Here is a 7,019-nt window from a genome sequence, read left to right as displayed (position 1 = left end):
CTCTTTCCTCCTGGGCTTGGATCCAGGCTCAGAATCTTTCTCTATCTAGGACTTGAAGCAGTTCCTAAAAACTAATTAGTGTTAGAAGTCAGCATTGAACTGTTGTCTTCTCTGGGTGAGCTCTAATTATGTTTTCCCTGTAGCCAGTCTTGAGTTTTCAGGCAGCTTCTCCATGAAGATTTGCTCTCCATGGTTTTGATGGGGGCAATAAGTTACATTCATTAATTTTGCCCAAATGTTATTCAGAATATTGTTTGTAATCTACAGAATGTGAGACAGTAGGACACAGAGAAAACTTTTATGCAGGGAAGCAGGACAAAGAAAACAAGAGTTTAGAATAGGTATAAAGCATTTCTTCTGTTCCTGGGAGACAAAGGTGGGTTATTGTGTTGGTCTTCTCTCCCAAACAGACTACCTTGGTCTCAATAGTTAGCAGGCTATCCTAGGAGGGCCCACCGAGTAACCCTACATTGATCAAAGTATGAATATAACTACAGTTGATAATACATATGGTAACAGTAGAGTTCTCATCAGTCCTTTCCGGGGAAATTACCAACTTGTGGAAATTACCGTCATTACTACTGTCTCTATTAAGCAATTCAGCATTTTATTGGCAAACCATTTCTTCTGGCCCTACATGCTGTTTTTGGTAGTCACTCTTTTAAAAAAACTTAACTTGTAATGCATCTTCTAAATCTTTTGAGTGACTTGGAAGGTCAGTGCTGTTTGAGAATATATCACATTCTGAAATATTGTTAGCCATTATGGCCTTTTTGAGAGTTGTAGTAAAACATTATACAATTATTGCCCAGGGAATTACTATATCCATAAATAGCATATGATCCCTATTTAAGACAGAAAAATTCCAATGTGGACCTGCATACTGAGCAGCAAATTTTATTATAAAATTTTATTGTAAAATAAAAAAGGTCATTGAAAAAAATATGCTCTGATTTTACTCATTAAATCTTTTTTAAAGCACTCCTTTTTACCTTAAAAGCAATACTGTCCTGTAATTTTAGGAAACAGGAGCAAATTGTACTTCTCCTTTGAATATTTTTCTTTAGGCTCTAGTCATTTGATTCTGTGTATTAAAGAATGATCATATATATATATATGTATATATATATACATATATATATGTGTGTATTTGTGAAATAGCTCATAGCCAATGATCATATATATATATGTGTATATATATATATGTGTGTGTGTGTGTGTATATATATATATATCTGACTCCTACAGATATAACGTAAATGTGTTAATGATTTTATTTAACACCTTATTAAGAAAAAAACGGGCAGATATTATAACCAGTGCAAGAAAAAATTTAAAAACATGCCTTAGTTGGTTGGGCATCATCCCATGCACCAAAAGGTTGCAGGTTCAATTCCCAGTGTAGGATTGATCCCCATTAGTGGACATGCAGGAGGTATCCAATCAATGCTTCTCTCTCACATCCATGTTTCTCTCTCTCTCCCTTTCTCTTCCTCTTTCTCTAAAAACCAATAAACTATTGTTAAAAACAGAAGACATAGCCATTTAAAATTCAGAGTAATGAAATTAATTTAGAAATGGATGCAAAACCAGTATTTTCCACAATTGGGTAGACAAATCAGTTGAAATTTGAACACAATATACGTGTATGTCTATAGACAGGAATTATTTTTGCACTCGTATCAGTTATCTACAACCTAGATATTTGTGAAATAGCTCATAGCCAATGAAAGGCATAGAGTACCCAAAGAAAAAAATCAGATAACCCAGATGATGTGCTCTAAACAATGCATAACTTCACTTTTAAACACATTTTTTTTTAATCCTCTTCTGCTAAGGATATCTTTTGCTAAGTTCTGATTGTTATAGAACCTCATCCAATACAAGGTATAAATTGATCTTATAGAGTCTCCCTGATGAACCAAACTCTTATCCATGAAAATGATAAAACACGGCTTCTTCCTCCAGGCTTCTGCTCTGGGTCTCTTTACTATTTGTGTCTATCTACTTATCCTATTCTCTAAATTCACATTCCCCAGTAAGAGTTTAACTTCTTGGTGTAAGTGGTTTTCTGTTCCCTTGTGTGATGTGTGGAAACTCTGTGTTTATAAACGATCTAAAACTTTTTGTGCAATTAGTGCTCCCTGATATCAATTAGGAGATCTACCCACCACTGTTAAGAAGTGTCAGCCCCAGCGTCCAGGGCTGCATTGCATGCTGAAATTAATAGAGAAACAGCTCTGTGTTTAAGAGAGGAGCAGCTCATAGTGTTTCCATGATTAAACTACATAGATATTTTTAATTGCATCTACACTTTACATTTTCCTCTGAATATTTTTACCTAGATTCTTAGTTAGGGAACACATTTTATTTGGTGAGCTAAATATATGGTACAAGTCTGGGTTCCTTCTCAGCTAACTTAACAACATGGCTTGGTCAGGTCTCTTAAATGTCCCAGGGTGTAAACAGGAACAAGATTAACATATCCCCCCACCCCCCAAGTGTTTTGACAGGAACAAATGTGATTATATTTGTAGATGCACAGAGGAAAATATTTTGCTACCCAAGAAAATATTTTCAGTTAAAGATGTGTAAACCCTTTCTCATATAATAATGGTTTGGTTTCTATTTTTCAGAGAGAAATGTCCCCTTCAGGTAATTTTCTGACCACTTTTTCAGATTTTAAAACAATGATCTTTCAATCACTAAACACTTTCTTTATTCAAGGTATTTACCTTTCAGTCTCTGGAATGTATGCAAGACTATTCTAGGATATTTGGATTCCCCTCTTATTTACCTTCCACCAATATACCTAAGGCATAGTTCTTTGTTTAGTTTAATTAAACATCATACAAGCTAAAAGCCTCTTGAACTCATTCAGTAGAGTTCAAGACTCAAATGGTTTGTTAATTTCTTAGGTTATCAAAAAAGGGGCATAATAGCTTTTTAAAAATAAGGTTTTCATTATGACTTTATTTTTCTGATAAAGGCTTTACATGAGTCTCCTTATTAAAGAAGAATAATAGATGTAGATACCAGGAAATAAATTCAGTTTATTAGCATAATTTTATTTGACCTCTGGAGATAGAGATCTGAATGATTAAATTCTCATTTTCAGTTGCCTTTAGCCTACTGGCCCCAGAATGAACTTAACCTCTCTGAGTCAGTTTCTCCGACTTAGTGAAACTCATGACTATTGTTTGAGAATACAGTGGTTCAAAATAGAAAGTGTTTGCACATTACTTGACACAAAACCTGGCACATAGCAGGTACAAACCACATGCTGACCCTTCATGTTTTTTTAGCTGACTTTAACAAAATCACATTTCAGATCATTTCTTATTACTAAACAAAAAGTGGAAAATAAAATAGTTTTTCCTTCATGATACTTCATATGTAATCTGAGATAGGCTTGATAATCACATTTCTATTTTAGACATGAGGGACACAATTGCATTCTCAAGGTAATCCACAGAGAGCAGTGCTTCATAGTCCTTTATTTTATCTTTGTAAATGCTTAAAGTCCATGTCACTTTGGCAGTCACCCATAATTGCTGTCACCCCATGGCATTGGTTATGAATTCATTCCACTTCACAACCTTTAACAAGTCACATTTTATTGCATGGTTGAGTTTGCATTTTTTCTCTGTGTATTATGTATTCCCAAACCTCTAGTGGAACTTTTATTTTCATTTTTAATGCAATAAATAAGGAGGCTGTTAATTATTTTCTTACCTCTGTTAATGGAGAAAATAATTATGATTCATGAATTTTAAATGTGAAAATTAAAATAACAAGAATACTTGGTATGATATGGCTGTACAGCTGGGTTCAAGCAGAGATTAATTCATTCAACAGATGTTCATTGAGTATCTGGTTATATAGCACAAATGAAATTAATTATGACATTTGCACATAAGAAGCTTAGGTGGATAAACGAAGCTTTGGATAAGGATTCGCAAATGGGAATAAGCTTTGGATAAAGTGATGTCGAGTAAGACTCCCTCCACGTTCTGTGTGGAGTAGGGTTCGGTATCTGAAAGAGGAGCCGCACCACAAATGAGAGAAAAAGACACGAGATAATTTTGCAATATTGGGGGACCAGGCGGCAAGTCCAGAAGGACTTCCTCCCATGCTCAGGCCTCACCATGCTTTTATTGATCTGGGATGTACCCATAGCATAGCCCTTAGGCAGGTGACCCCCTGCAACAGGCAGACTAGCCCATCAGCAAGGATTTACATAATAATAAATAGGGGAGTAGTTTCAGCTACCACTGTCTGGACAAACAGAGGTGGCGCCTAGCTGACCTCTGCTAGGGCTTCAAAGGCACCCAGCCTTGGGGCGGGGGAGGGGGGCGGCTCTCTGTCTATGTTTATCAGATAGTGAAGGCAATAAACAGTTTCCCACAAGTGCCTCACACTTTAAAACACTATTATTTAATTATAATATTTCATACTCTAACCTTCCACAGATCCCCCAACACACCCAAAAGGACATTCTAAGTAGATGGAAAATTAGCTCCCTCCACTGTGGAGGAGGGGAGTCAATTTAACATCAACCCGACAAAATGTATTTGTATGACTATACACAAGAATTCTTTACATTATTTTTGGTTTTCCAAGAGTAAACCTTTGTCTCACTAAAGTTGTAAAACAGACCAAAAAAATTAAAATTGCATGAATCTGAGGAGGGAGGTCAGGGAGAGATTAACCAAATAACTTATATGCATATATGCATTGCCTATAGACACAGACAATATGGTGGTGAAGGCCTTGGGCAGGGCAGGAGAGGGTGGAGTGTGGCAGTGGAGGAAAAATGAGAGGGAGGACATGTGTGATACTCTTAACAATAAAGATAAAAATTAAATTAAATAAAATACCCCCCTAAAACAGTACACTTGTTACATATTATTGACTTTAATATCAATTTCCCTTTCCCTTTGGATTACATAAAGTTTACAGATGCTAAAATTTTTTAAATATATGTGTTTTACTAAGCTGTGCAAGGGAAATCATTGCATTGAGTGGAAATTACATCATATGCTTGCTCTGAGCCAACTCAGTGTTGAATGTGCATCAAAATTACATGCAGATATATAAAAAATTACATGCAGATATATGAAAACATTGATACCTTATCTGAGCTGTAGGATATCATTTGAGGACATTTAGTTTGAAGCTTGAGTATCTACAATTTTTGCAAATACTCAGGATAGTTTCTCTGTACAGCCAAAATAGAGAATAATTTATTTAAGGAGTTTTTATTTAGGAAAGTAAAAGATATTAGCTGCACTCTGATTAGAATTCTTTGAAAAACATTTGCAAACTTTTCTTAATCTTCTAAGGATATTTAGTGTTTCTCTCTTGTCTAGATAAACTCAATGCAATTATTTCTTGCACTTCAGTGCCTTTTAATGTGTAAATTACAATTTGTTCTGATAAAAATTAGGTGGGCCCTAACTGGTGCTTCAGTGGTTAGAGCATTGGCCCACACAGCAAAGGATCTAGTGTTCAATTACTGGTCAAGGGCACATAGCTGGGTTGTAGGTTAATCCCAGGCCCCAGTCGGGCATGTGCAGGAGGCAACCAATCAATATGTCTCTCTCAGATTCATGTCTCTTTCTCTCTGTCTCTTTCTCTCTCTATCTGTCTATCTATCTATCTCTGTCTCTCTCATGTTTGGTAAAAATGCTTATTTTTGAAGATATTAATTAAGTATCTGGTTAGGTACTACCTACAATTAGATTGAGATTAAAATAATAGTATAAATTCAACCCTAGAAAGTTCTAAAGTAAAAATAGTGTAATGACCACTTGTAAGAATGGTTGAATCAACATTCTGACATCTTAAGTATGATTTTAAGTGATGTTGTCTAACTATATTATAAAGACCAGGGAGAGATGAAGCAGGCTTACATAAATGAAGCGGTCCTTTATAAAAAAAAAAAAAAATTACTTGGAAAGCAAAAAGAGGGATACAAAAATCTTTAGTGCTTAAACTCCAGATCTCAGTTAATTAGCCCAAAGATGAAAAAAATATTTTATTATACATCAGTTTTCAGTTCCTCTAAATCCCACCGATTTGTAGGATGCCCCTCTATTAGAATGTGTCTAAGGTTTTTCTCATGATAAAACTGGGGTTATGGGTTTGGGGGAGAAAGATCTCAGAGACAAAATGCTATTTTCATTAGAGCACATTAAGGGTGCATACTGTCTACATGAATTATGGTTGCTGGTGTTGACCTTGACATCCTGGGGCTGAAGAAGTTATTGTCAGGTTTCTCCACTTTCTATCCCCTTTCCCATCCTGTGGTGTTTGGAAAGAAGTAATTATGCAAAGGAACTTGTGCTGCACCTCTTTGAGGGAAGAGCATCTACATGAATCATTTGTAGTTCCTTTGCTTTATTCAGCCCTTTAATTATAATTCTTTGAGAGTTCTGTTGTTTTTTTCTGCCTTTTTTAGGAATTAAGGTTATTATTTTCACAACTACCCCTGAGCTGGGGAAAGGGAATGAAATTGGAGCAAGTTAAAATGCCACAAAGTTCTCTGTTCTTACTGCAAAATCATTCTGAATGCAATCAAATAGGCACCAAAAAAGCAAGTGCTAGATGTATAAAATTAGTATCATCATATCTGGAAGCTTGAGTAATACTTTGAAAAGATACAAAGAATGTTCCTTTATAGGATGCTAATCATTTTCCTTACAAACTAAGCTCTAACCTTATTTTATTGTTCATGGAAAATATATCAAAAACAATTAAGTATGACTCTGATCTTCTTAAAAGTACAGCATCCTCCCAGTATATTTAACTTTAGGGATAATAGCAGCAAATGATATAAAATACAGCAGAATAAAAGATAGAACAAGAAACACAGATTTAAAACAATGACGTAACGTTATTAGAACATAGAATTCCTGCCCTAACCGGTTTGGCTCAGAGGATAGAGCATCGGTCTGCAGACTGAAAGGTCCCAGGTTCGATTTTGGTCAAGGGCATATACCTTGGTTGCTGGCACT

Source organism: Myotis davidii, unplaced genomic scaffold (assembly GCF_000327345.1).
Source record: "Myotis davidii unplaced genomic scaffold, ASM32734v1 scaffold330, whole genome shotgun sequence".
NCBI lineage: Eukaryota > Metazoa > Chordata > Mammalia > Chiroptera > Vespertilionidae > Myotis > Myotis davidii.
This window is presented reverse-complemented; position numbering follows the sequence as displayed.